This window comes from Phyllostomus discolor, chromosome 2 (assembly GCF_004126475.2).
Source record: "Phyllostomus discolor isolate MPI-MPIP mPhyDis1 chromosome 2, mPhyDis1.pri.v3, whole genome shotgun sequence".
Taxonomy (NCBI): domain Eukaryota; kingdom Metazoa; phylum Chordata; class Mammalia; order Chiroptera; family Phyllostomidae; genus Phyllostomus; species Phyllostomus discolor.
The window spans coordinates 161210110-161221356 of record NC_040904.2 but is presented as its reverse complement, the minus strand read 5'-3'; the positions used below and the strand labels follow the sequence as shown (position 1 = coordinate 161221356).

Here is an 11247-nt window from a genome sequence, read left to right as displayed (position 1 = left end):
GAATTTAAGATAGCTTTCCTATCTTGACAGAGCTCCCTGTTCTGTTGCTTTTTGGTCTCATTCTATAAAACATACCATCAAAAATATGGTAGCCAGCCCTGTTGGGTAGCTCAGTTGGTTAGCGCATTGTCCCAATACCCCCAGACTGGATTCCATCTGTGGTCAGGGTGTATACAGGAATCAACCAGTGAATGAATAAATAAGTGGAACAACAAATCAATGTTTCTCTCTGCCTTCCTCTCTCTCTCTAAAAAAATTAAAACGGTGGCTTGCTCTCTGAGATTTCCTGGTTGTGTATCCCCCGCCCTGCTTTTACCTGGACCTCCTTTCCCTTCGTCTCTCTTATTCCTGTCCTGCTCATTTTGATTCTTTCATCAATTTGTCTTCAATAGGGGCCTGTCCTGAAATGGACCCCTGGATGGTCAATTCGAAGAATTCAAAGGGGTGCTCTGGCTGGTATAGCTCAGTGGATTGAGCGCAGGCCTGCGAACCAAAAAAAGGTTGCTGGTTCGATTCCCGGTCAGGGCACATGCCCGGGTTGTGGGCCAGATGCCCAGTAGGGGATGTGTGAGACACAACCACACATTGATGTTTCTTTCCCTCTCTCCTTCCCTTCCCCTCTCTATAAAACTAAAAATAAATACAATTTTTAAAAAAGAATTCAAAGGGGTGAGGTTGCTCCAGCCTCTTTAGGCCTTACTGGCATGCATGTGTCTTTAATTTACCTGCCACTGAAGAGGCCAAAACCTCTCTTAGTTTCCGATACCACTGTCAGGCTGGCCTACCATGCTACATGCTACCTGTTGGTTGTTTTAATCTTCTCCTTTACTTACTGAAAAGCAAGTGAGGTCCTGCTGCCTGCTGTCACCCTCTAGGCAAAATTCCAGAGGCAGAGGTTTGGTGAAAAAGAAAAGGAGTCTTTATTCAAAAGCTATACCGTTTTGGACCAGGGCTGGTGTAGCTCGGTGGACTGAGCTCGGGCTGCAAACCAAAGTGTTGCAGGTTCGATTCCCAGTCAGGGTACATACCTGGGTTGTGGGCCGTGACCCCCAGCAACCGCACATTGATGTTTTTTTCTCTCTCTCTCACTCCCTTCCCTCTCTAAAAATAAATAAATAAATAATCTTAAAAAAAAAAAAAAGCTATACGGTTTTGGAATAACAGCTTTCCACATGCATGAGTCACTCAGCCTATCAGCTAAGGCTGAAATCTTTTCAATTCGAGTTCCCTTATCATTCCCTCTCTTAGTTTCTAATTATCTTATTTCTATAAGGTTAGTTTACAAATTAAAACAACATAGGTTACAAAAGCTACACAATTTAAGAATGGCAGGCTTCTGCCCCAGAACCCATCCCCTCTACAACAGCAGTCCCCAACTTTTTGGCACCAGGGACCAGTTTCATGGAAGACAATTTTCCACAGATAGGGTGGGGGCAGAGGGAGGTAGGAGGTGAGCTCAGGCACTAATGAGAGTGAAGTTTTGCTAGCCTGCTGCTCATCTCCTGCTGTGCGGCCCAGTTCCTAACAGGCCATAGACAGGTACTGGTCCACAGCTCCGTAGTTAGGGACCTCTGCTGTAGAATACCCAAAGAAAAATAACCCTGACATCTTCTGCCAGGCCAGGCCAATCCCAGGCTGCACCCAGAGTTCCTTCTCCCATTTGAAATACCATCCTTTGGGAAACGCAGACAGCTACAGCATAATTGTCCAGTCATCCTGGAGGAAGGGACAGCCAGTCTCTGCCTTCCTTCTATTTAAATCTTCCAGCTCATAATTCCATGTGCACCAAAGGCAGTCAGCTTCTCAGCCAATTCTGTCCCAGACTGTTTACCATTGCCTTGGGCAACCTTCTCCTATAACCCCTTCCTACTTCTCCCCAGTGATCTGATCAGATCACTGTTCTCATATCTCTGACTCCCTGCTTGCTTCCTCTATGCTTCCCCGCATAGATGCCCAAAGCAAGCAGGTCCTCTGGCTCTTGCAGGGTTCTTTCTACTGCTTGTAATTTGGGGGTTGTGGTGATACCTGGTCACTTAGTTTTGTTGTGAATGTTCCCATGAATTTTCGGTGTTGCCAACTGGTTGCTCTGTTTTGTTTTGGACCCTGCTGTGCTTTGGTCCTTTTTCATGTTGTGATGATATGGGTACTTGTCCATTATCCCCATCTCTCTAGATGATGAGTTCTGTGAAAGCTCAGGAATAGTGCCTGGCAATATAGCAGGGGTGTAATAAATATTTATTGATAGAAATGTTCCAGAAAATCATGTTTGGAGGCTGAAAGAAAAAAGTGTCCACTTGTGGCAGATACACAAAGTAAGACAGAGAAGTGGTTAAGAGGTGAAGCTGGAAGACTGGGTCAGGTCAAGGTAGGGACTTGTAAACCAGTTAAGGAACTTGAGCTTTAAGCTGAGGGCAAAGGAAATCCTTTAAAATATTTTTTGATGTGATCTGTTTTCTTTTAAAAGATTAGGCAAGGAAGTGGTTTGGTAAGATATTTGTTTAACAATAAAACACCAAAATACCACAAACTCCAATATAGAAAAAATGGGCTGTAGGTGGCAAAACTGTGCACGGCAAGCAACTGATTGATGTTTCTCTCACATCGATGCCTGTCTCTCTCCGTTCCTCTCTGTCTAAAATAAACATATCCTCGAGTGAGGATTTTCAAAAATTGAATTACAGTAATCTGATTTTCAGAAAGCTTGCAGAGTAGAAAACATAACTAGAAAGGCAACAGTTGGCCAGAAAAAGGATGGATCTCAAACTTATGAAAACTTAGCTGAGATAAAGGAAAACTCAATAATTTAGGGCCCCAATTCATAACTGATGAACAAGTACAGGCTGGTTTAATAATAGTTTGTGGAAAGACAAATCAACAGTAACACTATGTGAAGTGACGCTATGATGAAATTGACCAAAGACATTAATTTAGTCTTTAAAAAAAAACATTGTTTTAAAATTGAGACCTAATTCATGTATTATATAATTAACCCATTTAAAGTGTATAGTTCAATGGCTTTTAGTATATTCAGATACATGCAATCATCACCACAGTCAATTTTTAGAACATTTTCATCACCTTAAAAAGAAATCCCATCCTTATCAGCTATCAACGTCCTATATCCCCATCACCCCTCCCCCCAGCCCTAAGCAATCACTAATCTACTATCTCTATAGATTACCCTTTTCTGGACTTTCATAATAATGGAATCACATAATACACAGGCTTTTCTGCTTTATTTTTTTTAGTCCTCACCTGAGGACATGTTTATTGATTCTAGAGAGAGGGGAAAGGAGAGAGAGGAGAGAAACATCAATCTGTTGCTTCTCTCATGCTCCCAAAATGGGGATTGAACCTGCATCTCAAGTATGTGCCCTGACCAGGAATCAAACCCTTGACCTTCTGGTTTACAGGACAACCCTCCAACCAACTGAGCCACAGCAGCCAGGGCACACACAGACTTTTCTGACTGGCTTCTTTCATTTAACAATGTTTTTAAGGTTCATCCAAATTATAGCATTTATCAATGCTCCACTCATTTTATGGGTAAATAATATTCAATTACATGAATATACCACATTTTTTAATGTTTTTCTACTTAATGGATGTTTGGGTTGTTTCCATTGTAGGGGAAACAAAACTTTACCCAACTTAGGTTCTCAGCTGGGGCTCTTTAACAAAAAGATAGAGTAATGAGAGAAAAACAAACAAGTTTCTTAACACATGCAGCACACGTCACACAGGAGAATGTTGAGTTACTCAACAAAGAATAACTCAAAGTGGCTGCTTAGAACTCTGGCTAATATAGCATCTTCGACAAAGAGCAATAATGACAGGACAAAGGAAAAGAGAAGATAAATATATGGGATGAAATAAAGGGAGTAAATTGTTTGCAGATTTCTCTGGTGCTATGTTTGGACTGATAAGAGTCCAGAGTGCCTCCAGTAGAGGAGAATTTATATCCAATGCTTAGGCAAAAATAATAATAATAATAAAATAAAATAGGAGGATAGAGAGTGCTTCCTTTGGGGTAGAATCTCCATTTTCTAGTAATTTGCCAAAATGACCAACATAATGGGAAACACAAGAGGCACCTGGTGTCTATTCTCTAGGCCTTTTAGAAAACATGGAGTTATTCCTTTGGCCACAAACTCGTAAAACTACAAGAAACGTGATATTGTAGACATCAAGGGCATGAGCACTATACAAAAAGAAATGCCCCACAAATGCTACCATGCCAAAACTGGATGAGTCTATAATGTTACCCAGCATGCTGTTGGCATTGCTGTAACAAACAAGGGCAAAATTCCCACCAAGAGAATTAATGTAGGTGTTGAGTATATTGTCACTCTAAGAGCTGACTAAGATACCTTCCTGAAACGTGAGGGCAAATGATTAGAGAAAGAAGGAAGTCAAAGGGAAAGGTACTTGTGTTCAACAGAAGTGTCAGAGCAGCCTGAGAACCAGTGGAAAGGAGCCTGAGCTCCTGAAACCCATTCCCTATAAATTCATAGCATGATAGGTATAAAAAATAATTAAAAGACTTCTGTGTAGTACTATAAAAATATATATATATAATTTAAAAAGAACACAAAGGTAGTACTCCTCATCATATCTTTATTTAATTCACCAATCTGGTTCCTGCAAACACCTGACAGATCCTGGAGGATGAGGGCAAAGTCAACAAAGCCCCCTGCTTGCAGCTGCCTTGCCGTGTGTGGTATAGCAGCAGATTAGCAGGTACATAGTATGCAACCTTAGATCTGGCAAATGCATTCTTTTCCAGCCTTATCAGAAAGGAAAACAAACAGAAATCATTCAAACTCTCTTGGAAAATACAGCCATATACACGCACAGCCTTGCCCCAGGGCAATGTTAACTCTCCTGACCTCTGTCATAAAATGATTTGGAGATACCCGAGTAGCTGGACATCTCTCAAAACCTTCTGTATTGATAACACCATGCAAATTGTACTGGTTGAGCAGGAAGTGGCAAGTATGTCAGATGCCTTGGTAAAACACTTGCTCTCTAGAGAGTAGGATATTAAAAACTTTTATTCAGAGTTCCCTTCAGAATTAGCCGAAGCATTGTGATTGCTCAGCAGTCCAACTTCTCCTTCTCTCCAACCCTGCGATCCTACAAGTGTGGATCGCAAGAGCTCTCACTAATAAATTGTCTGCACTTTAATCTCCACTTAAGAATTACCTGGAAACTCCATCTGTGATTAGGGGAAAAGCTTTACCAAGCAAAAATAAACCAAAAGTAAATTGGGATATTTTTTCTACTACACAATATGGAACCTTTATTTTTAAGGTGATTTCTGTACATTTGGAGTATGAGAGTAATGCTTTTACAAACGGAACCGATTAGTAGCAGAAATAATGACAAAACCAAACTGGTATTTCATGTGAATCTATAGGAGTTTAAGTTTTAAATCCAGCCAAGAAGTTTGTTGCAATCCCTTTCAGCTTTGCATCTGACTGTTCTAAGATCTTTTTGTCAGCTTTGGGAGTGCCCAACAGGGCTTGGTGTTGGCTGACAACATGAGACAAAAAAGCATTCTCCAGCTTTGTGATCTTACAGGACTCCAGTTTATCAAGATAACCCCACAGAGCAGTATAAATAACAGCCATTTGTTCTTCAGGAGCCATGGGGGAATACTGTACTTGCTTCAGCAACTCCATCAGATGCACACACAACTCAAGAGCTGCTGAGTGGCAGCATGGAGATCAGAACCAAACTGAGCAAAAGCAACAACCTCAAGATACTTGAGCCAATTCTAGCTTCATAGTACCTGCCACCTGTTTCATGGCCCTAGATTGGGCAGCACGTCCAACATGGGACACAGACAAACCAATATTAATGGCAGGGCCAATGTCTCGGTAGAACAATTTTGTTTCCAAGAAGATCTGGCCATCAGTGATGAAAGTGGCATTTGTTGGAATGTAAGCAGACACATTACCAGCTTGTGTTTCTCTGACTGGTAAAGCAGTCAAGGAGCCACCACCAAAAGCATCGTTCATTTGGCTGCTCTTCCTAGCAAACGGGAGCGTAGGTAGAATGCATCACCAGGATGCGCCTCATAGCCAGGAGGCCGGCGCAGCAGCAAAGACATCTGATGATAAGCAACAGTCATTTTGAATAAGTCGTCATAGGTGCTCAAAGCATGTTTGCCATTATCCCTAAAATATTCCCCCATAGAACGGCCAGAATAAGGAGCCAGGTGTGAAGTGGGGCAGCATCAGAGGCAGCAGCTGAAACCACAATGGTATACTTCATGGCATCGGCATCTGTAAGACTCTTCACCAAGTGGGCAACAGTGGCTATCTTCTGACCACTAGCAATGTAGATACAGTAGAGCTTCTTTTCGTCAGTTCCATCATTGAAACATTCTGGTTAATGATTATGTCAATAGCAATTGATGTTTTGCCAGCCTGTTGGTCTGCATTGGTTCCCACAGAGATTTTAGGCATGATCCCAGGGGCTTTCAGGCCGACTTGCTTACTGGCCTTGGAACCAGTTGGACACTTTCCATCAATGGCATTACCAAGGGCATCTACTACATGATCCAACAGCTCCTCACCAATGGGAAAAACCACAATGGCTCCTGTTTGCTTCACAGTATCTCCTTCCTTAATTAGTTTATCATTTCTAAACACCACAACACCAACATTGTCAAGTACCAGGTTCAGAGACGTACCCTTTAAGCCTGAAGAAAATTCTATCATTTCTTCTGCTTGAACATTCCTCCGCCCATGGGCAATACCATCACCAATACAGAAGGCATGCCCAGTCTCTTCAAGGACAACAGAGGTATCAGTTCCAAGAATAAGCTCTTAGAGGACAGAGGACATTTTGGCAGTGCCAGCCTTTGAAGACGAGTGTTAGAGGCACAGAGATTCCTTGCAGCAATGAAGGATGATCCCAAAGCATTTTTGGAGACCAGCCTGGCTTGCTGAGGGAAGGCACGGGCCAGGGCCCCTGAGACACACACAGACAGTGTTTTTGCAGCTTCTCGGTGGTTCCTCTGCAGCTGCAGTCTACAAACCGACTGAGACCTGGGATTTTAATATGTGATAAAATTCAAGGCAAAAAAATTATGGGACAAAATACAGTGTTACATACAGTAATAATAAAATAAGTAAATAATAAGATAATAAAATAATAAGAGCAAGAAAACATAACCATCATAAATGTCCTTGGCAATATAGGCAAAGGAGCTAACTCAATAAAGTTAACTATTACTATTTATATAGTAATTTATAGTAATACATACATATACTCATATAGTAATATATGAATAGTAATAGTTAACTTTATTGAGTACTTTCCTTGTGCCAGGCATGCTCCCCAGGATTCACATGTTTTAACTCACACTCTTTGTTACAATCCTATGAGAAAGTACAATTATTCTCCCCATTTTATGGTTATAAAAATCAATCAATAAATTTAGGAAAGAAAAAATAAACTTGGAACTGGAAATATTTACATAGCTCTCCTAGAAACAAATTAACCAAGCATTCAAATAATAGAAGATCCAAAAGATCTGAAATAATATAATATGCCTGATATATTCTATATGGAGAATTCTCCATCTAACAAATGGATAATATACTTTTCCTAGTACAGCTGAAACATTTATAAAAAATTACTTTATAAAGTTACAAAGGAAGCCTTAATTCCACACTTGAAGAATTAATATTACAGCTTATGTTCTATGAGTGTAATGCAATAACATGAAAAATTACTCATTAAAAGCTAAAAGATAGCCCTGGCTGGTGTGGCTCAGTGTATTGAGTGCTGGCCTGTGAATCAAAGGGTCACCACTTCGATTCCCAGTCAGGGCACATGCCTGGGTTGCAGGTCAGGTCCCCATGGGGGGGTATGCAAGAGGCAACCACACACTGATGTTTTTCTCCCTCTCTCTCCCTCCCTTCCTTTGTCTCTAAAAATAAATAAGTAAAATTTAAAATAAAATAGAAGATAAAAGGTAGCCTCTCTCTCTCTCTCTCTCTCTCTCCCTCCCTCCCTCCCTCTATGAGAAGACAGCCATCTGAAATCCAGGAAAAGAGCCTCACCAGAACCCAACCATGCCAGCAGTCTGGTCTTGGATTTCCAGCCTTCAGAACTGAAGTAAATGCCTGTTGAAGTAATCCTTCCACTCCCCCAAAAGATAGCTTCTTAAATCTCCAAATGTTGGGAAACTAAACTATTAGTAGCATACTATTAGTAAACCTTGAACTAAAAAACTAAATAAAAGTTTGTCAAATTTTCTAGGATATAACTAAAAGCTTTAATTAGAGATGTAGAATATGAAATACATTAGAAAGAAACAAAAAAGTTCAAGAATGAATCAAAGATTATAACTGGAGATTTTGACATACCCTCTCAGAAACTGATGTACCATGCAGATAAACACTAAACTATAACAGAGATCTTGAAGGATATAGTTAACAGGCCAAAATTATTAGAAATGTGAAGAAAAAAGAAGAATAAAGGAAAAGAAAGAATAGTAAAGAAAAGAAACAAAGGAACTCTAGCTAGAGTGCTAAAGACAAAAAAAAAAAAAAAGCTTCCAACCCCAAACAACAATGTACAAATAGACAAAATACAGAATGAAAACGGGACACAGACACAACACAGGAACACAACAGATTTAAAAAAAATAACAGCATTGTCCTGCCTGGTGTGGATTGAGCGCCGGCCTGTGAACCACAAGTTTGCCGGTTTGATCCCTGGTCAGGGCCCAAGCCTGGGTTTCAGGCCAGGCCCCAGGAGGAGGCATGTGAAAAGCAACCAGTTGATGTTTCTCTTGCACATGAATGTTTGTTTCTTTCTCCCTCTCTTCCCCTTTCTCTGTAAAAATAAATAAAATCTTTTAAAAATAAATTTAAAACATAACTATTATTAATAACTATATATTAATGAATTTATAAACTTAGATTTCTGAGAAAATATAAACAGCAAAATGGGTCAAGAAAAAATTCAAAACTTGAAAACACTAACAAGCATTAAAGAAATTAAAATGTTAATCAAAGACTTCTACCTTAACGTCTTTTTTTAAAAAGATTTTATTTATTTTCATAGAGGGGAAGAGAGGGAGAAAGAAAGGGAGAGAAACATCACCATGTGTTGCTTCTTGCACACTCCCTACTAGGGACCTGGACTGCAACCCAGGCATGTGTCCTGACTGGGAATTGAACCAGTGACCCTTTGGTTCTCAGGCTGGCATTCAATCCATTGAGCCACACCAGCCAGGGCCCTACCTTAAAGTCTTGATCCAGATGATATCACAGATATGTTCTACTGACTTTAGTCAAGTCAGAGAAATCAGCATCCATTCTGGTTTCTCACTATTTCATGCAAGTTTTAAAAAAATTTTATTGATTGATTGATTTTAGAGAGAGAGACACATCCATTTGTTGTTCCACTTATTTATGCATTCATTGGTTGACTCTTATATGTGCCCAGACCAGGGATTGAGCCCATAACCTTAGCATGTCAGGATGATGCTATAACCCAGTGAGCTACCTGGACAGGGTTCATGCAAGTTTTTCAGAAGCTAGAAAAAAAGTATGCAGATAATTAATTATTTTTAATATACTGTTTGATTAAGTTAACTAGTATTTTACTTAGGATATTTAGATATATATATCTATAAATGAAATGAAACAATAATGTTCATTTTGTGCATTTTTATTATCTAGTTTTAGAATCGTAACTACTATCAATTGGATAATATTGTTAGCTATAGTCAGAAATCTTTTGTAATGCTCTTACTTGTTCTAATTGTGTATGTGTGTGTGTTTTTGTTTTTTGCATTAAATACTCTTGCAGAGGCTATAAGTTTTATGAAACTTACTTGGCATATAATTTTTATTTTGTCTAAGTATTTATGTCAAGGTCCAGTTCAAAGGACTCTGTATATCAAACACCTCCCCTGATATTTTCTTCCCTAAAAATAAACACAAATATCCATTTTTACTATGTAGTAGTAGAATTTTTTTAGTATTATCGATCTACTACTTTCAGCGAGCGGTGCTAGAACTACTGGACGTACACATCCTGGGGTGGGGCAGGGGAGATTATGGGCAGGAGGAGGGAGGGATGACCAAAGGGCAGGAGGAAATTTTCCTGGGTCATAGATATGTTCATTATCTCGACTGGGTTATATACCTTTGTCAAAACTCATCAAATTGTAGACTTTAATGATGTGCAGTTTATTGTATATCTCAGTTATACCTCAGTACATGTGCTACAAGACTGTGGAAGAAAGTCTTTAAAAATATCAAGATCAGCCTTGGCCACTGTGGTTCCACTGGGTGTTGTCTTGCAGATACAAAGGTTGTGGGTTTGATTCCCAGTCGGGGCACGTGCACAAGACAACTGATCTGTGTTTCTCTCTTACATCGATGTTTTTCTACCTTTCTTCTCTCTCCGGAATCAATAAAAGAAAAATTCAGGGTTGGTGAACGGCTGGACATTTGGAGAAAAGTGGTGTGCTCAGAGAAGGCATGAGAACCTGTGTTCTCCCTCCATAACTTGCCCTATGCGTTTCTTACAGCTGGCTGCCCCTGAGTTATATTTTTATAATTAACTGGCAATGTAGTTAAGTTAAATGTTCCACTGCGTTCTGGGAGCTGCGCTAGCACATTAATCGAACCTGAGGAGGAAGTCATTGGAAACCAACCTCTAGCTGGTGAATCAGAAGCACAGGTGGTAGGTACCTGGACTGGCATGTGAAGGGAGGTAGGGGACACAGTCCTGCAAGGATCTGACACTCTGTCTGGCTAGATCATGTCAGCATTGAATTGAATTGTAGGACCCTCAGCAGGTGTTGGAGAATCGTTTGGTCTGTGGAAAACCCCACACATGTAACTGGTGGCCATGAATCTTAGTCCCATGTGAAATTTTAATGCCACAGATATACTCTGTGTTTGTTACTGTATATTATACATATGGTAAATAGGGGTGTGTGTTTGCACACTGTATGTAAGATTTTTGTCCCCTCAGGGTCACAATGATTTCCATGGAGAATGCCTTGCTCTTTCACAGTTTATGGATACTTGCTATGTGCAGGCTGTCCCCCCTTGCCTGGTGTGTGGAGCTCTAGGCAGCCTCTTTTGAGTACAGGACCAGGAGTCTTGGCCAGATGCCGCAACATTCCCCACCTGGCAGGCAGTGGCTAAGAACCTAGGGTTACCCTCAGTACAGCAGCGGCTGCAGGAGGAGCCCAGACTTCAGGAG

The 11247-nt window shown here is 40.4% G+C and overlaps 1 pseudogene; it reads left to right on the top strand.

Annotated features, from left to right (window-relative positions):
• The first annotated feature begins 3495 nt into the window (after positions 1 to 3495).
• On the top strand, positions 3496 to 5717 carry LOC118499059 (annotated as a pseudogene).
• Positions 5718 to 11247: the final 5530 nt, after the last annotated feature.